At 40.9% G+C, this 22,492-nt stretch overlaps 1 long non-coding RNA gene across 1 annotated transcript; it reads left to right on the top strand.

Annotated features, from left to right (window-relative positions):
* The first annotated feature begins 10,133 nt into the window (after positions 1 to 10,133).
* Positions 10,134 to 14,436, top strand: LOC113934851. The gene is made up of 3 exons (XR_003523815.1): positions 10,134 to 10,322; positions 10,625 to 10,714; positions 14,198 to 14,436. It is a non-coding gene; the product is annotated as an uncharacterized LOC113934851 (long non-coding RNA).
* The last annotated feature ends 8,056 nt before the right edge of the window (positions 14,437 to 22,492 follow it).

Raw genomic sequence — 22,492 nt, 5'->3', positions numbered from 1 at the left:
CTTCAGTGATCCAAGATGTATCAGTGTTTAAGGCCAAATTTCCAGGTTTGCTATGATCAGTTCCTACATAGAGATATCATCATCACCTTTCTTCCCTCTCACAATGGAGCTTATTTTAAAGCTTATTGGTAAATAGTCTCCACCAGGCTAATAATGAGTTAGCTTTTCTGCAATGTAGAATATGGCAGACTGATTACGAAGAAAGCCAGTACAATTTGGTGTTCTCTTTTCTATCTGGTATCTTAGGTTTCTACTCTTTCAAAACTATTATATCTGCTAAAATAATGCACTTGTTTCTTTTTCCCTAGCATGTCATCTCCTTGCCAAGTTGAGACTTTTTAAACAATGTAAATATCTCTTAATTTATAAAGTTTATAGTAATTTAGAATGGTGTAATCAAGCGAATCAAATTCAACTTCCTTCTAAATTATCCTCAAAAGAAAAGAAATAAATGCAATAATTTCTTAAAGCTTTAAAATAGATATGAGAATATTTATCATTTACTAAAAAAGGCCCTTTTTGAACTCTAGTCAAGTATGGAAGTATGCTGCAAATTAAAAATTTGATTTGATAAATTGACACATAAATATTTTAGCAGGAATTTTGGTCCTAATGCCCAGGAGATGGCTGTAAATCTGCCTGCAATACAAAGTTCTCTCGTGTTTGACAACTTCAGAGAGCCAACTATTTGGGTATTAAAAACTCCTGCCCAGATTACTGTTAATGCTAATCCTGATGGAATTACTTAATAAGTATGATTTTTATCCCTTTTATAATATCATAACTGTATGACTGTTATATTGCATGTCTTCACTTTGACTGGATTCTGGCTTTTTCCATTGTGCACATGGATAGAAATTATGGTCTGTTTCTTATGAAGGTAAGTTTAGTTCTATTTGAATGAACATTATAAAAGAATTATTTCTTTTCAGGGAATGTCAGTGTTGTGCCCATGACCTAAAAAAAAATCGTAAATTTTTTTTAGATACAGAGACAGGAGATTAAAAAAAAAATCCATGTTGACCAGAACAGTTCAAATAATCAAAGCTTCAGTTAAGCAAGTGGTTAAGAGACTAGGGATGTCTGAGAACTTTCTAAATTGTACTCACATCACACAATAGCAGTTGTCCTGGGGGAGGTGAAAGGGAGAGAGACTTCCAGGAGCTAACAGGGTGGGATGAAATGTTGACAGATAGACCAACAGAACATTAGCAGCGACTCTTCCTTCGTCACCCACCTTCCCACTCAGTTCATGGATGAATAAAGAGCTATTCTTCATTCTCTCTCACTATGTGTAAGAACATATGTCTTATTTAGGTCACAGGTTAAATGACCACATTAAAATGCATGATATGATGTGCTACAGCAATAGTAATCCACGGTGTTTAAATGGAGTCGTTGGATTAAATGACTCAGCACCTCAGTCCTTCCCTATTATTTTCTCATTAATTTTCCTACTACTCCTGTGGGGAGCGGTGGTGGAAGCTATGATATCCATGTGACAAATAAAGACCCTGATGAAAGGAGAGAGCCGAATATCACACACAAAAAGTCCAGGTAGGAAAATGGCAACAGAATCCAGATTTAAAGACTCTCTGTTACTAGATCCACAATGGCACAATCCATTGAACTTCACATTAAAAATAAATACCTCTCCCTGAATAGAAATAGAACAGGTACCCTGGGCTTCTGTTGGCTTCTTTTATGAGAAGAAACTTTTTTTTTTCTGTTTTTCACAGGGGACTTGAAAAGCCTTCATTATGGAATTTGCTGTTTAATTATGTAAAATGTTCATTTATAGGATTTAAATGTGCACAGTTGGGCACCTTAGAAGACAATTTAGATTGTTAGAGCGGCACTATATGCACTTGTGGTCAGCCAGGCCCTCAGCATCACGCCAGTCCCGCTGACCTCGGCACACAGAGCCCCTCGCCACTCCTCAAGCAATTCCTCTTAAATTGTTTCTGAGCTCAAGAACTTTTACTGATGCTTGATTACAAAATGCCATCTCCTAACTAACAAAATTGGCCATCAAGACTCTCCACTAACTCTCCTTTTCTACACTTTGCTCTCATTCATTCATTCATTCATTCAATGAATATTCATTGGTTGTCCATGTATCTGAGGCACTATTTTAGCCTTGTTATCCAAACCATCATCTTTCATCCCCAGAGGAACTCACATTTAGTAAAGGGAGACTAAACAATTATTTAAGAACGAAACAGATGAAATTGGAGGTATAACGAGAGGACTGTGTCTATATAAAGAAGAAAAAATAAAAGAAGTAGATTATTATATTGAAAGAAGTTTTTAATATGGAAGGGAAAAGGATTTGGAAAAAGATTTAGCTGTAAGGCTGTTCATCACAGGCTTATTTATCATAGAAATGGATTTTAAAAATATATATGCAATGCTCATAGAATGGAAAATAGTTTAAATAATTATAGTACATTCACCGGTTGGAATATTAGGCAATTTGAAGTGGAATGCTCCTAACCTCTTTCCAGTCTCTCTAGGAGTGAGACAGAATCTTCTTCCACCATTACTGTATGGTTCTCCACCAGGTGCAATGCATGGAGTGTCTGATGATGCACCAACCTCTTCCTGGCTTGGGAGAGCTTTTCACAATGCTCCTTTCTACTTCCTGCCTATGAGCTTTCTAGGCGGTATAGTCTTTGGTTGGTAGAGATGTACTTAGGGGAATCAAACAGACTATTCTCCTTCCCACAAAAAAATTACCACTTGGAACAAGGATGGTTCCTCAATGTCGTGCTTGGAATAGGCTTTAGAGTGGACTGACAGTGAAAAAGGATTCTCTTACAGAGCCTCAGGTAGGCATAGCACATTATTCTGCCATCTAGCTCCATCTATCTTGTAAGTGGAGGTTCTTTTCAAATAGCTTGAGTGATAGTACTGTTTTTCACCATAGTTGTTGGTTTTTGGCTTTTTTTTCTTCATTCTGAATCATTGTAGGTATTTTAGGGAGAAGTTTAGGAAAGCATTTTCAGGGATACATGCCAGGAGTATTTAAAACCCACTGTTTTATTTGGCTTGTACAATTTTTAAAAATTCCTTCAGGCTGGACATCAATTCTCCACTTTGCCATAGGTTTTACCACTTCCTACTATCTTAAAATGGCTTGTTCACTCAAATTCCTTTTCTGGCCATTGAAGCTATCAGTGTTTGCCATTCTGGTTTTATAAGCATAACTGAAAAAAAAAACAACAACAATCACCTGGACAGGTATTAGGCTGCTATCAGATTTCTAACATTTCCAACTTAGAAGTCAGTAGGAAACAATAATAAGTTCATACAAGGAACCCTTAAGAAATCCTAGAATTTCCCATTCATTCCTACATACAGGGAGGGAACTTCTTTTGTAGACCTGTAAAGTCTGTCTTTAGTCCTTGAATGGGAGAAAGGAATGTGAGGCCTAACAAAATTGATGTATATGAAGGACTAGGAAATGCAAGCTATAAGGAGTGACATGCGATGGGAATTTTGCCAAGTAATAAAGCAATTGCCTTTTAAGCCAGGCACGGGGCCCAAATCAACTAGCTGAATCCTTCATGGTTCAGATCCTCTTCATTTTCTCTCTAACTCTCCATCTTGCTAGTCAACTCTGATGTTTTCCAAACATTTAGAAACTGGAATGTAATCCCAGAAAGTGAGGGATTTCCTCTGGGCAGCCACCCTGATCTTGGAAAGAAACAAGATTTCAGATTCCACACACTCTTCCCAGAAAGCCCATTTCAGATTCCTTTCTAATAAGCCTCAGGGGGCGGGAGGGGGGCGGAATGCAGATGACATTAGGGTAGACAGAGACCTTCCGATCCTTCAGTGGAATCTCAAACAGTGAACCCTGCTGGTCTCATTTGGGAGAATTATTCTTAGACTGAACTAATTGGAGAGGTGTAGAATTATCTATGATCTATGTTGACCAGATAATCCATTTTTATTCAAATTGTTACTCTTTTGTCTCAAAAATATTAAAACACAGAAGGGAGACTCTGAGACATGGGAATATGCATTTTTAACACGCATGTCAGGTGATTCTGTTGCAGATGGTCCCCAGACCACACCTTGAGAAGCACTAAGACTCTATTCACCTGAAATGTATCTGCAAACTTTCCACTGTGAACCTGCAATTATTCTTGATTACAAGGGCCCCAGGTAATATAAATCTGCCAATAATTCAGAACTCTCCTTTTAGCCATCGATTCCAACAACTTCCCAAATCTCCATACCCTGACAGAAAGAATTTCTTCACTTGAACAAGGAAGAGAAGCAAATGGACCTTCCGTTCATCAACTGGATAATCAATCCAAGTTCACTACTGAGATTAATATAAAGTTCTTTGAGTGTTAATGTTTCAAGGGCACAAAAATTCAAAAAGGAAAAATCAGTTTATTGAAACATGACTTAATTCAGGGTTTTATCAATAGAAAAAGAACACAGGAAAGTAATTGGGAATGTGAGCTTATTTGTTACAAAAAAAAAAAAGAAATATATTACCTCTAATGAAATTTAAGGGATATAGTGGATTATGTAAAAATCACTTACAGAAATGTAAATATAGAGTTGGCAAATTAGGCAGAGTATTTCAAGATCATGCATTTATACTTCTGTGAAACTTGTATCAGTCATGCTAAATAAAACTATATCCTAAAGATACATAAATTAAGATAGTGTAAAAATTGTCCTTATCAAGGTCACTAAAGGCTGGAGTTTTAAATATACATGATATTAATATGGTGAATTATAAATAGTAGGCATTTCTTTGTAGATTTTGCTCTACAGTTTGTGTATTAATTTTGTTTCATATCTTAAGGATCAAGTTCAAGAGGAAAATGTTAAAAGTATATGGAAATATTTAGAAAAGTGCAAATGTTGCATAAATGAACAAGTTCCTGTGATAATTTACAACTTTTACCCTTTTATAAGTATCCCTGTAAGCCTCAGACTTTATTTTCTCAAATAAGTCTCGAATCCACTTAAGGTGACTGTTAGTAGGGAGCTTTATAATCTCTGATAAGGCTGGCACAGACTTTGTAAAGATCTCATCTATGGCTCCATCAGTGACTAACGTAATGTGCCTTTGTTTGCACAGCCAACACTATAACTGGCACATGTAGCTTGGGGAACACATTCATGTACTCTTAAGTAGCAGTATCCAAGACACAAGGGTTTCATGAGATGCTGTTTGCTCTGTATCTTTGTCCACAAATTTATTTATTTATGTATTTTTTACTTTTTAAAAAGGATGGAATGAGGCACAAATAGGATTTTCTCCCAAAGTAAAGTCTTTACATGTTACAGTTAAATAAATTAAGACTAGCCATTTAATCCTAATGTTTCTTCCCTAGATTTTAAAATTATTTTCAGGGCACCTGGGTGGCTCAGTTGGTTAAGCGACTGCATTCAGCTCAGGTCATGATCCTGGAGTCCCGGGATCGAGTCCCGCATCGGGCTCCCTGCTCGGGAGCCTGCTTCTCCCTCTGCCCCTCCCCCCATCTCATGTGCTTTCTCTCTCTCTCATTCTCTCTTTCTCAAATAAATAAATAAAATCTTTAAAAAAATTATTTTCACCTAATGGCCCATAATAGAAAAGCTTAAAAGAAAAATGAAATCGAGTCTGTTCTATTTTTTCCCCCAGCCTAAAGGTGCTTACAAATTTAAATTGATTACATTTCTGTGAGTTACTTTCTAATCAATTTACTTTCTTATGCAACTAGAAGATTACAGCTAGTCTTTATCTTGTAGGGTTTTACAACTTTCTGAGTTCTTGTGCTTCTCCTCTCCGTTTCTCCTTTTCTCTTTGCCTCCATCCATTCCTTCAATGAATGTGATTAATCACCTACTATGTGCCAGACACTCTCTGAGCACCTGGGATGCAGGGTGAGAAGATACAACTTTTGTTCCTCTGGGGGTTTACGGCCTAGTGAGGGTAAAATAACTAAACAGTTGCAATATGGCCTGTGATGGGCACAAAGCATAGAAGGGGAAGTATGAGTTGAGTGGGAGGGGAAGAGAGGTCAAAGAAGGTTTCCTGGAGAATCTCCGTTAGGTGGTTGTTAATTTCGGACCATTTCAGTCTTGTTTTGGTTTGGTTTGGTTTGCTTCAAGTTTTTACGCACAACTATACGGTCAACTAATCTTTGACAAAGCAGGAAAGAATATCCAATGGAAAAAAAACAGTTTCTTCAACAAATGGTATTGGGAAAACTGGAAAGGAACATGAAGAATAAAACTGGACCACTTTCTTACACCATACACAAAAATAAATTCAAAATAGATGAAGGACCTAAATGTGAAACAGGAAACCATCGAAATCCTAGAGGAGAACACAGATTGAACACCTCTTTGACATCGGCCACAGCAACTTCTTGCTAGACACGTCTCCAGAGGCCAGGGAATCAGTCTTTTAACTCCAAATGGCATCATCATTCCTTGCACTTTATAATGATAGATTTCTGAAAGTTCCCCTGACCTTCTGATAAGATTTCTCACATAATCCAGCCACTAAACTATTGGCCAAACTTTACTTATTTATCTCAAACAGCTATTGTGTTAAACCATTGAGATTTAGGGCTTTATCTATCACAGCAGGTACTGTTACCCACCCCTCGATTCATATTCAGCCTCTGAGGCTGAACCCTCTGGAAATCCCCGATGAGGTCTAAGAGCCTTGCTTCTCCCTCCTCTCAATTACCTGCTCTTTGATCAAAGTAAGAATTTGTGTTACTTATTTACTTACTTTCTCCAGACTTCAATCCTGAATTTTCTCCAGTGTCCCTTTTTATGTCTTGAGTTACCTTTGAAAAGCTTAAATGTACAATTTAAAGAGGAAAATACATGTTCAAGAAATTCTGCTATGAGAGGTAGACACTATAAATCGCAATTATAGCTTCCTTTATCAATTATATTACTGTATCATTTTCTGCTAAGAACTATGGGCTCATAAACCTAAGGGCATGTGTGGTAAAATTAGATGAGGCAGGATAAAAAACAATTATGGAACTTTTCTGAATTTTGTCAAGGCCTGGAGTAGTCTATGCAATAGCCGGATTCCCCCTCAGTATGGGCACTGTAATTTATTAGATTTCATGACTGCTTGAAAGTTGAGAGCCAACTCTGTGGCTATGGCTTTTTATGGAATCTGAATTTATATTATCTTCATCTCTGGCTCTGCTTGAAGGCCATATTCTTTTTTGTTGTTGTTGTTTCCCATCTAATTTTTTTTCCAAATGGAAATATCTTTATTGTTCCATTATGAAGTCAATTCATGCTCCAAGTAACAATGTTCAACCAATTTTGAAAAGCAAAGTAGAACCCGAAATATCCCAAGGATCCCACCCTGACCCTTATCCCCTGAGAATGTCAATGTTCTCACCTACCTTTAATCAGATAGCTTGACATTTTGTTTTAACAAATATCTTTATAAGGTGTCTTTAATTCTTCTGGAGCACGGCAGTGTACCACTGTTAAAAAGAAACAACAGATCTTAAATAGAGTCACTTGTGCTAAGTCCCAAGTCAGCAAACCAAGACATAGTATCTAACCTAATTACAGTTTTGACCTCTCACAGGAATGTAACCTTTTACTAGTCAATCTAGAATTCCCTGGTCAGCACCAGTGAGATAATCTGCCTGACAGACCCTCACCTTTTTTTAAATGTAGGTGACTTTGCCTCAAACAATCAACTCTTTGCTAGGACTTCCTTGCCCCACCTCCACCTGCCTATAAAAGCCTTCCCTTTTGTACAGCTCCTTGGAGCTCCTTTCTTTCTGTTAAGGTGGGATGCTGCATGATTCATGAATCATTAAATAAAGCCAGTTAGATGTTCAAACTTAGTTGAATTTGGTTTTTAACACCTCTAAATAATGAATAAAGGTGCTGGTAATAGTGCTTTACAATCTACAGAGAGCACTTTCACAAGCTTTAGTTCATTTAATCTTATAAGCAAAGATCAGTTGTATCTTCTAAAACATGTTTATCATTGCCAAAAATCTCATTGATTTGGCTGAATTTCATTTTCTTGCCAGTGCATTTTTTTTTCTTGGCCAGTGTATCCAATTCAGAAAAAACTATGTCATGCTTCAGACTTTATGTTCCCATTCTTCCCAGTGGGTAGTGACATCATCGGTACTTGCATCTGAGAATAGGAAGGACAACATAAGAATACATAGAACAGTAGAACTGTTAAAAATATATCAGTGATTAATTGGGGGTCAAAAGTAACAATTGCTTTCAAATTCTATTTCATATTCCAATTTGTTTTACTTATGATTCTATGAGGAATTATTTTTACTAAGTTGTTAATGAAAAGCAAACAGTATCAGGTGTTCCCATGTATTGTGTGATTTTTCTGGAACTATCCAGAGACTGTTGATTTTCTGATTTCTCTTTCTAGCAAAACTGAAGGGGATTGTGTCCACGTATACACTGATATTTCTTTTCTTTTTTCTAAAGATTTTTATTTATTTATTTGCCAGAGAGAGAAAAAGAGAGAGAGAGGGAACACAAGCAGGGGAAGTGGCAGGCAGAGGGAGAAGCAGGCTCCCTGCTGAGCAGGGAGCCCATGCGGGACTCGATCCCAAGACCCTGGGATCATGACCAGAGCTGAAGGCAGATACTTAAACTGACTGAGCCACCCAGGTGTTCCTATACTGATATTTCTTTCAGAATAAACCGAACAGGGGTGGTACTTATGCTGTTGCCTTTTATTGATACCACTAGAGAAACTGAGGATAGATCTTAGTTCAAAAGAAAGGGGTCCATTTTCCTTTTGCTTGAACACTGCTTTCAAATAAAGAAGAAAAGGTAGTTATAATAAGCAGAAACCCTTGATATCCAGTCATAGGCAACAACTGAAAAGTGGAATGTTCCTCAGGTATATAGAAGACAGTATTTTGCTTTCCTTACATTGGGTAAAGCAATCTTGTGACAGAGAAACCCAGCTCCTGGGGCTTATTTTGGAAGTCTTGTGACACAGTCAAGAAATTTCAGATGCCGAGTTTGGAATCAGTACTATACTTCATCCACCAGCTTTCTGGTATGCCTGGTGTGCCTGGGACCAGAGAGAGCATGAACAGCTACGGTGCTGGATGATGTCGTAATGAAGCAAAACATACCAAAACATACAAAATACTCAGATTTGAAAATGGTATTCTTTTATACAAGAACAAACCCTTATAATAAAATGTTGAACTGGCTGACTGAGAACTATCTACTAAACCACTAGTACTTTCTGTATAATAGTTTAAATTCTATGTTGGAGCTCACCATATCAGCATTTGAGAGAAATAAGGTTTCTGATCACTGATATACTCTGATGGGGCTTTATGAAGCTAGTCCAAAATACAGAATTCTTGTTTGCTCCTCACAGTACTCATTGATGTGGTTTGCACTAAAATAAGTATTCAGTGCAGTTTATCAAACATTTGAGGGTCTGTGGTGTGGTCGTTGTTGATACAAAACGGACTGCAACAGGATACCATGCTTGCAAAGGGCTTCTGAAATAATGAAGAACAAGTATTTTGGAGATACACATTTCTCTCATAAATGTATTTTGTGAAACTTAATTGTGACTTCTGAAAGAACAGGGCTGATATTTTTTACTACTTTTACATAGTTTCATAATGGCTAGTACAAAACGGAAACTGAATATTGTTGTTGACAGATTGACTGAATTATGGAAAAATTGTTGCCAAGTTCAGGTAAACAGTTTCTGAGGTCTCCAGAGTCGATGAAAGGAATTAATGTCTGTTTCTAAATGTAATTTTTTGATTCCTTTATAATCTCTGCTGTCCTTTGCTGTGTTATTTGGACAAATCCTTCAACACATGGAAAAAGAATGACAATTTTTTGCAAAGACTGTTATTATATAAGATTTTCTGCGTGATAGAACCACACCCAATGGGCCTCACCCAGCAGAGCTTATATATGTTCCTAGCCTTAGGAATGTTAAGTGTGTTAGATTCGGCCCCTGTTGGGCCGTCATATGACGCAAACAGTGACTCTGGAATGAAGCTGTGATATATGGTTTAAACCTCTTAACAGTTTGTGATGTCATTTTTTATGTGGTAAGAAAAACAAATGCTGTCACATTTTATATTTGAGACTCCCGCAAGCCAACATGGAGAGATTAAGTACGCGCCTTACACACTGTCCTGTCATGGCGGCAGGGTAAATGGATGCCAGGACCGCCTGCGACCTCAGGCACTCCTCAGTCAGTCAGTGCTACAGAACGGAAAGATAAGTCTGCCACTAAGTCATAACCCTCCCGGGACACTGCGTTTTCCTCTCAGAAGGAAGCAGAGGTAATTTAAAATATTTTGATCTGGATGTTAATTCACATAACTATGTTTATCTGGTTTCAGCTAATCTTTATGCTTTTAATTTAAAAATCCACAAACACGGTAGCTTAAAAAGAAAGAAAAATCTGTATGTTCCTCTAAAAGACAAAATTAGACCAGAGATTAAATTAGGGCAGAGAATAAGTAAAACTGCTAGTTTCCAGTGTTTACTTTCTTGAAAGATGGTTTTGAGTCATTTCTGTGAGATATAAACATACTACTTTATGTTTCCTATCATTTTTTTTATTATGCACATAATTTAACAGTTTGTAATAGTTGAAGCCACATGTCTCTATGGACTGGAATATTGTTGAAACAGCTTCACTCAAGTGAGGAGACTTAACTGTATAATTCAGGTATGTATATTTTCTTTGAACTAAGTGTGTGACGTTCAACTTGTCAAAAATGAACATTTTGCTGGACTGAACAGCTTTGCTCTGTGTTTTGCTTGTCTACTGAGGCAAATAAAGGCTGACAAGAAGGGCATTTCCAGCTAGTTAAAGAACAAGAGGGGAATGAAGCAGGATTTGAGCCAGTTATCAGAAAATTCTTTTCTTGCTGAACATTTTATAATGTACACGATATACTAACTAGAAATAATTTAGATAAATCTTAACTCTGGGTGATAGAATGTGCACCTCCCCCTTCCTACTGCTTTGAAGTATTTAGTAAGAAATGTAATTTGTGTTCTGGTGGATATTCTGTATCTATTATTTAAATTATTTACTTTTTGTTTTCTCCCTATTGGGGAAACTTCAAGGTGATGATAAGAAACATAATTGGCTCAATATCAAACTTTATTTTATTTTTTAGAAGAATGAAGTGTAGTTGGAAAGTTTTATCTACTCAAGAATTATATGGCCTATGGATTTTTATTTGGAGTTTGCCTAGGCAGTTTCCCATTCTGTTAGTGGAGTCTGTCCATTCACTCAGCCAGGCTTTTTTCTTTCTGTCTTTCTCTTTGTCTCTGTCTCTCTGTCTGTCTGTCTCTCTTTCTTATCTATTATGTTCCTAGGACTTTTATAGGTACTGGAATAAAGGTCAATAGCATATAATGTCTGTCCTCAAGGAGCTTGCTGTTTGTGCTTTACTTGATGGTTACATTTCTGGGTCAGGTCACTGAAAGGTAGGAAGTTTGTTAATTTATTTGTTAATTTAATTTTTATTTTTGTCAAACATGACTTGCTAGGAAGTTGGACTGGTAGGCATTGTAACCGCATGGTAAATTGCTCCTATAGAATTTATAACCTCGTGGGAAGGGAAGGGACACATTTTGGTCAATTGATCACACCACTAAAAGTATAATTACAAATTAGAATAAATTCTATGAAGGAAAGTAATACAGATATATACAGTACATATAAATAAGGAATCCAATCCAGATGTGGGACGGACTTAGTAATGAGGTAACTAGATAAAGGGATTGGGAGGGAAAGGGATGCCCTGACAAAAAAATATATTCTTAGAAGTACTATGCTAATATCTGAGGAATACCCCAGAAGAAAAGAATGATGGGACATGCCATATGGTTTTGTAGGTAGGAAGTAGGAAGAGGAACAGAAAACATTCATTGGATTGGACGTCATGGCTGTAACTGGTGACTGGAGCAGGTTCTGTATCTACAGTGATGGTGGCTGAATTTTGACTGGAATGGTTTGAGGATTAAATAGAAAGGGAAGAAGGCAATAAACAGTGTAAATAAAACCTTCACTAAGTAAGGTCACGAAGAAAAGGTATGGGGTGGGTGGAGAATGAATATATTTTTTTGTTATACATGGCAGAGGCTGCACCATATTTAAAGATAGGATACAGGGGCGCTTGGGTGGCTCAGTCGCTAAGCGTCTCCCTTTGGCTCAGGTCATGATCTCAGGGTCCTGGGATTGAGCCCCACATCGGGCTCCCTGCTCAGCGGGAAGCCTGCTTCTCCCTCTCCCACTTGCCCTGCTTGTGTTCCTTCTCTCCTTGTCACACTCTCTCTGTCAAATAAGTAAATAAAATCTTAAGAAAAAAAGATAGGATACAGTTTTTAGGGCATTGTTGAATATACCACAGAGAGAAGGGGAAATTTATAGTAAGTTTCCTTACTAGTTGAAGGCAAGGGGGGAATGAGACCAAGAGCACTATGGAAGGATTGGCCTCAGAAAGAAAACAGAGTTAAATAAGATGGTTATGGATATAAGTAGATTTGGTGGAAAAGGGTAAAGGTAGAAGTTGTTCCCATTTGACTGATTTGGTTCTCTCTGAAAACCTGGAGCTCTGCATATCTTGAAAGGGAGAGAGGTGAAAGAGGAACTGGCTGCAGGTTTGGAGAAAGGAGAAGGTTTGAAATAGTCATTGTAAGGGGCCGGATGGTACTAGAGTGAATGGTCCAGGAGGGTCGATGGGCAGTGTTGAGCCCATTGAGCTTGGTGAGATGATGCTATGGTGCCACTCATCTGTCCTATTCTGTGGCTCTCACCTGTAGGGTTTGACTTCTGTAGGGCAGGCACTGAGAAAGCAGGTAACCGAGTTTGTTTTGAATTGGGATGTAAAGAAAAGACCAAGAGGCAGGGAGTTGGGGGTATTGGAAATGAGCTCTGGGGGAAAAAAGTATGCTGGATAAAAAGGGACAGGAAGAAAAGAGAGGGCTGCAGAAGGAAATGGGACACAATGAGCAGACAGTGGAGTAGAAGTGCCCTGGAGATCAACAGGTAGACTACAGTCTGTCTCAGAATCGTGTATTCTAGTGTTCCAATGGAATGATTCTTTGAGAGGTCTGACCAGTGATGCCAAAAGACATCTCCTGCTGCAAGTCCCAGATGAAAAGGCTCGTGGCCCAGAGCAGAGGCTCTGGCAAGCCTGGGTCCAGGGTGAGATGAAGAGCCGTCGGTGGTGGCAGGGGGTCTTTGGATAGTCCCTGTGGATTCCAATACCTGAGGAATGTGACAGTTCTCAGTTCTTGTTACAGTGAGGCCATTAAGATATTAAGCAAAGACATCTGTTTTAAAACATCCTCCCTATGTTTTATGCAGTATCAAGGAAACTTGATCTTCAGTGGATAATGATTCCCTCAGTTATTTCTTATACTATCAGTGATATTGGTTGGAAAGTAGTTTAAGAATCTATAGATTTTTAAGCAAATGATGGACAGTCAACAAAATCAGACCATTTGTTAACATTTGAGTCTGGTGTCAGGGATCTGGAGTTGAACCCCTGGGGTATGGAAGTGCCATCTTCACATAGAGAACTAAGAATGCTTTCCTTCTCTTGTGTGGCTTTCCAAACACCAACTTTGTTCTCTGGTAGCTGGGGTGCATCTCTACTAATGGAAGCCTTCATCACCTTGTGGGTGGTTCCAGCAGCATCCTCTTAGCTGGTCTCCCTCCTTTTGGGCTAACTACCCTTTTTTTACCTTACACCTAATTGCCCTATTAATTTAAATTTCTGTTTCCTCCTGTTACCTCATTGTTCAAGGAATAGAAGCTCCCCCCCCCTTTTTTTTTTTTACCACATTGAGGTGGGAATAAATTCATATGCCTCTTAAATGAGACATGGAGAAGACACTTTACTTTTCTGGGCCTTAGTTTCTTTAACTAAATAAAAATGTGCCAATTGAGCTAGATGGCCAAGCTCTTTGGGATTTGGCTATGTAGTTGGACTAGAGTTCCCTTCCAATGTTGAAGATTCTGTTACTGTATAACCCCTCCAGGTCTGGCTCCAATCCCAACAGTATAGCCATTGAGTTATAGGATTCTCGTATGTCCAGTTGTTATAAATGCACCTATCTGGAAGGCTGTTTAAAGATTTAATTCAGTTAATGTTGCCTGGTACACCAGTGTGTGTTCCTTTTTATCTTCCAGCCTGGTGCTTTACCTTCTCCGACCCCATCATGTCAGGACCACCACCGCACCAAGCAAAGCACCTAGCCTTTTTCTGCTCAACCTGTGGCTCAAACATCCTAGCAAGATAAGCCGTTTGCAGTCCTCCACAGAACACTTTCCTGTTTCCAGCCTCTGTGGTCTCTGTTCCTTTTTGTGTTTGGTATCTTGTCTTTAAACAACTTACCCTTTCCTCTTTACCAATTGAAGTTGAAAAACAGGCCTACAACCCTAAGACAAATGTCAAGGTTTTGAACTTCAAGCTTTGACTTTCTGGGATTCTAAGTTCAAAGAGGGATTTTATTTTTCTTTTCCACCTCTGATTTTCTTGAGAACTCAAATACACTCATAAGAGTAAATAGATGAATTCTGAGAAGCAGCTCCTTGACTCTATACTAGAAAAAAAATCACCCTATTCTGGACACAAACCCTCATGCCGGCACATTTTAAACATTCACTTCCTATAGGCGTTTCTGCCCTAACTATGCCTCTTGTGGTCAGCAGACAGTTTGCGTCCAGTCTGTTTATGTAATTAAAGTGGGCAAGATCCAAATCTGTCTAGGTCACTGATGGGCTACAGCGCTTAAGTACAGCGCTTGGCTTTAAGAATACATGGCTTGAATGAATGGTTGCTAGGGAGTATGGCGGCGTCTTCATTTTATGCTGGGCTCATCCCAGTGCGCGCACGTGGGAACTTCACAAAAGTTGTTTCACGAGCGCTGCGCTGAATCCTCTTATCGTAGAGTTTACTGAAGTGGGGCCAGCTCCCCGCCTCTGTTAGCTTCACTGCCAAGGTTCGAGAGGGGTGGAGTGGCCTGCAAGACGGTTGGGAGAAGGATGGGGGATTTACTTTCTCATAAATATGCTTTGGGAGACTGGCTCTGGAGCGCCAGGTTTTCAGGGAGAAATGAACCTGGGTCCCCATGGCAAAGAGCTCCAAAGGGCACGAAGTTTTCTTTCTGTTACAGAGCCTCAAGTCTAATTAATAAGAACACGGCCCGCACTGGACAGGGGAGTGCTCTGGCTTTCCCCAGAAAACCACTGGCACAAGAAGACAAGCAAAGTCAGCCTCACTTTGGGTCACTTATGGGTGACGCTGGCTCTTGGTTCACTGCGTCCCAACCCGGCTGTCGTGGGTCCCCGGGGCTCTCGAGCGAAGTCCTCTTTCCCCAGACCCTGGTTGCAAAACGGTAACCCCACGGGAGAATCTCTGTGCCTACCCAGAGGTTGGGTCTCCACGGACAACACATCATTACGTTCAGTTCTGCGCATTGTGTGCGGTAGAGTTTCTTAATCATCGACCCCTCTTCCCCGGTCCCTGGAGGGCTTTGCGTGGTTCCCAGCGCGGCTGCTGCGCGCCAAGCTCTAGGGATAGCGCGCGGGGAATTGGCCCTGGGGACTCGTTCCGGGGAAAGGAGCCTCTCCTCCTCATCCAGTGTTTTCCCAGGGCAGGCAGGGTCGGATTCCAAACGCGTCCAAGGTGTGCAGTGCGAGACCCTCCCTTTAAAAAGAATAAATAAATAGAAGCCAGCGCTTAGCCCCGCTCCGGTTTCCCGAAAGGCGCACGCAGTTGCTGCCCGGGCGGCTGGGTGTCTGCGCTCCCCGCCTTTGCTGGGCTGACACAGGAGGGGAGGAGCAGGAGCCGGAGGGGGTGCTGGGGGGGGGGTTGGAGCGCGAACCATCCCGAGCCAAGACAAGCAGCACATTCACAAATAACGCCCCCACCCCCAGCGCACGCGCTCCCATTCAAAGCAGCCGGGCTCGGCGGCCGCAGGGCGGCTCAGAGGACGCGCGGGCGAGCCCAGCGCAGCTCTGCCCCGCAGGCGCACGCCCCAGTCCGCCCGCCGGCTGCTGCGGCCGCGGCCGAGCCCTGCAGCCCGCGCGGGAGGCGGCTGCCGCTTCCAAGGAGGGGTCTCGCCCGGACTCCCCTCCCTCCCTGCTGGGGGACCATGGCACGGCTGGCTGCGCCCTGGCACTCGAGGCTCCTGGCTCGCATCCTCGGCGGCACCTGGTGCCTGCTCTACGTCGCCGGACAGGTGAGGCGGTCTCCGCGCCTGGCGTTCCCCTCCCCCCCAGGACTTTTCTTGTAGTTGGCTAGAGCGGGGAGAGTTGGCTAGTAGCCGGGGGCCTGTCCTGGGGCTGCGCTGCCACCCCGGCCAGGACAGGTGGCACGGGCTGGGGCTAAGGCGGCCCCTCGTGGCGAGCTCCGGGCTGCCGGGGTCAAATCCTGTGCTGAGCCTCAGCCCAGCCTCCTGGGGCCGGTCCCGGCGTCCGGCTCGCGCCGGGGTCCAGTCTCCAGCCGGACAGAGTCGGGGGGAGGAGGCGGCGCCTGAGCCAGGATGCGGCCCTCTTCCAGGGAGTCCGTGACCCCGCACCTCTTCTGGACAGTCCTTCGCGTAGACCGTTCTTGCGGGGTGGAGGCTCGGGCGGCGCGGGGGAGGCTCGGCCTCCGGGACATTCCTCCTCACTTCCGTCCTTCCTGAGACCCAGTGAACTTCTGACACCCTAGTCCTAGGGCCACCTGCGTCCGAGTGTCGGGGGTGGAGCATTGTAAGGTGTGCAGACGCAGGACAGGGGGGCTCCCGGAGCCTCTGCGGTGGTGAAAAGGAGGTTCTGGATAGGCGCTCTGGGACTCGTCCTCACCACGTCCCCTCGAATACTCCTAGGGTTTTTCTCGAGCTAGAAGGGTGTAGGAATTGGGGCGTTCTCCGGAGTGGGTGGCTCAGGTCCCAACGCAGAGCAGAGTGTTTAATGCACAGTCTGCTTGGTTCTGGTTTATTACTGCAAGACCCCAGAGGGAGATGCTTAGGGAAGGGGTCAGGGGCCAGTCAAACCTATGATGCATGTGGTGTCTTTGGCATTAACGCTTTCCGGAGTCAGGTAACTTTTGATTAAAACTCACGAGTTAGGCAGTTTGTACATAATGTAGCCTACATAGATTCGCTTTTCACGGGATTACTTGGGTAATTCTGGGAAAATGCCCAAACACTCTTGGCCGGAATTATGGCCAGATAGCCTCCCTTTCCTCTGTTTTGCTTATGGAGACTTGTCCAAATCGAGGGATTTCCTTCCCTCGCTTTTACTGAACGTTTTGAAACTTGTTTTCAGGTCTCTCTTTTAATGGTCATTTTGATGGCAGTGGTGAGCTTTTAGAGGCCGAGGGGACCCAACAATGATGGTTAAGAAGGGCACAGAGTGGGCTAGAACCTGAGGAGCAGGGAAGACCCTAATAAGCGATAGAAATTTTCAACAAGGAACACCTGCCTAATTTCGAGTATGAAAACCCATTGCGAAAGCTCATCTTAATCATTAGCACGTTTCATTTCCAAAAAGCTTTGCTCCATGGGAAGGTTTCTCAGAGGTGGCTGCACATTAGCATTGCCCAAGGGAGCTCTTGAAACTCCCCCTGCTCGGGCCACACCCCAGCTGGATTACATCAGAATCCTTGGGGGAGGGTTGAAGCCCCAGCGTCAGAATATATGTGGCTTCCAGGTGATTCCGTTGTGCAGCTGGATTGAAAACCGCTGTGTAAAAATGACTTGCCTTACAGTGACCTGTTCTGACAGAATCATGACCCCAAAAGGAAAGTCCAAGGAGTCCAGTAAAGGGCCTAAGAGTGGCTAAGGAGAGGGTCTTAATGCCTAGCATCCAGTCCTGGCTGCGTCTCTGTGTCATTTTGGTTAAGGCCCTTAACCTTCTATTTCCTCATCTGAAAAATGAGGGTGTTGGTCTGTGTTCTCCAAGGTACCACCAGCCTCAACAAGACCAGGCAGGTTGGCACCTAAGCCAAACCAAGACAGAAAGCCTTCCATCTTATTTCTAAGTCATCACAGGGGTGGTAATTCTACCTTATCCTTGAGATTCGGGTAATATATCTGGTAATATTTGAACCCAGCAAAGATGCTAAAGAACATGCTAAGATGTGTACTGTAGGATTTGTGAGTATACCTTTTCCTCCTTCTTCCAAATCATTCATTCAGTGCTTCCTGATGTTCAGGGCAAACTGATTTTTCCTAGCATTACATACCTGTTCTTCCTTTCTCCACTTCTCAACCAACTTTCTTCTGGATAAAGATGATAAAAGCGGACTTGAGCCTTTTGTGTGTATTGGAAGTGGTTTGTTGTTTAATTTCTAGTGAGTTTTTCTTGTTGCATTAGGCGGGGCTGCTCTCCACATGTGAGAAGCCTGACTAAATTTGTCAGAGAAGGGATAGAAAAGAGTTTAAAGTGGTAGCTGGGTTCTGGATCCTGGTGGAATGCAATCCGCTATAGAGCGAACCTAGGTGACAGGCAGAAGCAGCTCATCTTGCAACATGGCTTAATGTCCTCACTTCACCATATGGGCATTATTTCTAATCAGTGAATTAAGCAGACCAGAAACTTGAGGTTATTTAATATCAAGAAGAAATCATTCTATAAACCATAGCCAGTGCCAAATGATTTGAACATTGTTTGGAATGTATACATTCTTTAAGCTGTTTTTAAATCAAAGCCCTCAATACACGAAGGCATGACTATCAGAGTTATCAGAGGTCTTAGTACAAATTGTAGCCCTAGCAGAAGGAGGGTCTGTGTTCAAGAGCTTCTGGCTCCCTAACCTGAATTACACCTGAGCCATATTTCCCCCAAGTCCAAAGAACAATTGTAATGTGAATAAAATTATTTGAAACACCAGAACTTCTCCATTTTTTTCCCCCTCACTGAATTTCTGCTTTCAGGGGTTATTTTCCTTTGCTTCTGTTCTAACTGAATTACTCTCCTAACTTGCAAGATTCTTTTCTTTCCCTGTGTAATTGGAAGGTAGCTCACTCTAGGCTCTTCTGAAACTGATTATTTTACTGATATCAATTTCATTAGCTGAACCCAAATTCAACCCATTGCTCCAATTGCTCCCAGGTAAGGAAGTAGATAATTAATGGTTTAAACCAGTAGGGGTTATCAACTACTTAATGATTTCTACAACCCATGTGTAGCAAGCCACTGTAAAAATAAACAAGGTTGTTGGAGAGGGTTGTGGCTAGATCAGCACAAATCCATTACTATGGCTTAAAAATGTCACTTAGTAGCAGTTCATGTTCTTTTGGTGGCATATTGGTGATAACTCATTCAAACGTTAAAATGGAATATTTTCATTTGCTGTGATAGTCGAAAGTGCATCCTTGTTAGGAATTCAGTAATCAAGTAATAGTTCCAGGGTGGCTGGAAAGAATTTGTGCCTTTATGAGTACCTGATTTTCAACTCAAGCCCTTAAGTCTTTCTTGTCTCTTTTGTTATCCTCTTGTAGTTATTGCTCTTGTTTTATTTTTATTTGCATTTTTACCATGATGATTCTGCATGCTTAAGAAAAAACACAACAATTACGGGCTTATAAGAAAACACAGCAAATTCTTGTTCTACTCTTTCTCTTCACCTCAGATCTCATGGCCCCAAAGCAACTTTTTTTGTTAGTTTTGTATTATTTTGAGTTATCATTGACATACAATAAACTGCACGTATTTAAAGTATGCAATTTTAAGTTTTGACATATGTATATACACCCATGACACCATCACCCCAAAGTGTCCTCATTACCTTTTGCAATCCCTCCATGCCACTCTTCCTCACACCCAATATCACCAGGCAAACCGTGATGTGCTTTGTGTTAATATAGATTAGTTTGCATTTTCTAGAATTTTATGCCAATGTAATCATATAGTGGCACCTCTCTCCCCCACTTTTTTTTGATCTGGCTTTTTTTCATTCAGCCTAATTATTTGGAGATTGTCCATGCTGTAGTGTGCATCAATAATGTGTTCCTGAATAGTAGTAGGTTGCTTCTATATACCATAGTTTGTTGCCAATCAGCTTTCACCTACAGTTGGAAATATGTTTCCAATTTTTGGCTGTCACAAAGTTGCTATGAAGATTTGTATGCAAGTCTTTGGACCGTGGTTTCATCTGTCTTAGGTAAATACTTAGGAATGGAATGGCTGAATCATTGGTAGGTGTATGTTTAAGCTTTTAGGAAAATGTCAGTTTTGCAGAAGGTTGTACCATTTTCCATTCTTACTAGCAGTATGCGCAAGTTCCAGTTTCTCTCCAACCTTGCCAACACCTGGCGAGGTCAGTCTTGTATTTTAGCCATGCAAGTAGGTATAGTAGGAGTTTGGGTTTGAATTTGCAGTTCCCTAATGATAAATGATGATGAACATTTTCTCATGGGCTTATTTAAAATCCATATATCTTTTCCAGCAAAATTTCTATTCAAACATTTTGCCCACTTCTTACTGTGTTGTTTTCATACTGAATTTTGAGGATTGTTTATATTTTGTGGCTATCAGTCTTTTATCAGTGCATTATTTGCAGTTATTCTCTCCCAGTCTATGGCTTGTCTTCGTTTTCTTGTCAGTGTTTTTTGATGGGCAGACATTTTAATTTTGATGAAGCTGAAGTTATTGCATTGTTTCTTGGTAGATTGTTTGTTTTCTCTTGTTTTAAAGAAATATTTGCCTAACCCAAGATCATAGAGGTTTTCCCCCAGAAGTCTGTGGTTTTATGTTTTACATTAGGTCTGCGTTCCATTTTGAGTTAATTTTTGTATGTGTACAAGATGAGGACCCAAGTTCATTTTTTTTTTTTTTTGCCTATGGATATTCAATTTTTCTAGCGTGATTTTTTTTTAAAACTCATTTATTTATTTTAGAGAGTGAGTGAGTGTGCACAGATTGTGGGGTGGGGGTGGGCAGGAGAGAATCTCAAGCAGACTCCTGCTGAATACAGAACCGAGAGAGGGCTCCATCTCCCCACCCTGAGATCATGACCTGAGTGGAAATCAAGAGTGCTAAACCGACTGAGCCACTGAGGTGTCCCTCTAGCATGATTTTTTTCAAAGACTTTCCTTTCTCCACTGAAATGCCTTTGCAATTATCTGGAAAATCAGTTGTCCGTACGTGAGTAGGTCTGTCTTTTGGATTCTCTATTCTATTTTGGGGAACTCTATGTTTCTTGCCATGCCGATACCACACTATCTTTAGTACTGGCATGGTACAGTATTTACTGCAAAGCAAGTCTTGAACTGAGAAAGCATGATTTTTCTAGCTTTGTCCTTCATTCTCAAGAATGTTGACCCCATATGAATTTTAGAATCAACTTGCCAATTAAAAAATGCATGCAGGGATTTGATTTGGGGTTTCCTAAGCTATTCTATTAGAGAATTAACCTCCTAACAATATTAAATTTTATGATCCCTCTCTATTTCAGTCTTTAATTTCTCTAAGCAATATCTGGTAGTTTTCTGTGTACAGATCTTACATATTTTTGTCAAATTATACTAAGTATTTCACATTTTTGGTACTCTTTTAAATGGCACTGTTTTTAAAAAATTGTGTCTGATTATTCCTTGTTAGTATATAAAAACAATTGATTATTGCATAGTCTGCAAAATTACCAAACCTGCTTATTAGTTACAGTAGCTTTTTGTTATATCCCGTCAGACTTTCTGCACATGTGATCATGTGATGAAAATAAAGACCATTCTTCCTTACCAATCTGGATGTTCTAAATTTCTTGTTTAATAATGCTGATTAGAACACTGATGGCCTTTTCCTGATTTTAGGAAAAATAATTTGATGTTTTACCATTAATTCTGATGTTAGGTATAAGTTTTTTGTAGATGCCCTTTATCAGGTTGGAGGAAGTTCTTTTTATTCTTCCATTTGCTGAGAGTTTTTATTAGAAATGAATGTTGGATTTTTGTCAGATGCTTTTTCTGTGTCTAATTAGCATATGGATTTTCCTTTGTTATTTATTAATATGGTGAATTACATTGATTTTTCAGATGTTAACCACCTTGCATTCCTGGGAAACTTGGTTTAGTGATTAATATATTATCCTTTTTAAAACTATTGCTAGGGGTGCCTGGGTGGCTCAGTTGGTTGTTTCCAACTCTTGATTTCAGCTCAGGTCATGATCTCAGGGTCGTGAGATCAAGCCCCACGTCTGGCTCCACGTTCAGCAGGAGTCTGCTTGGGATTCTCTCTTCCTCTCCCCCTGACCCTCCCTCATACCTCTTTCTCTTCCCCTCTCTAAGAAAAAAAAATTATCAAAATAAACAGGTGCCTGGGTGGCCCAGTCAGTTAAGCATCAGACTTGTGATTTTGGCTCAGGCCATGATTTCAGGCTAGTGACAGTGAGCCCTGAGTTGGGCTCCATGCTGAGCAGTGGAGTCTGCTTAAGAGTCTCTCTCTCCCTCTTCCCCTCCCTGTCCTGCTCAATCTCTCTCTCTCTGAAAAGAAAAA

Source organism: Zalophus californianus, chromosome 13 (assembly GCF_009762305.2).
Source record: "Zalophus californianus isolate mZalCal1 chromosome 13, mZalCal1.pri.v2, whole genome shotgun sequence".
Lineage (NCBI taxonomy): Eukaryota > Metazoa > Chordata > Mammalia > Carnivora > Otariidae > Zalophus > Zalophus californianus.
Note: the sequence above shows the minus strand (reverse complement) of the source record. Positions and strands in the feature narration are given on the sequence as shown.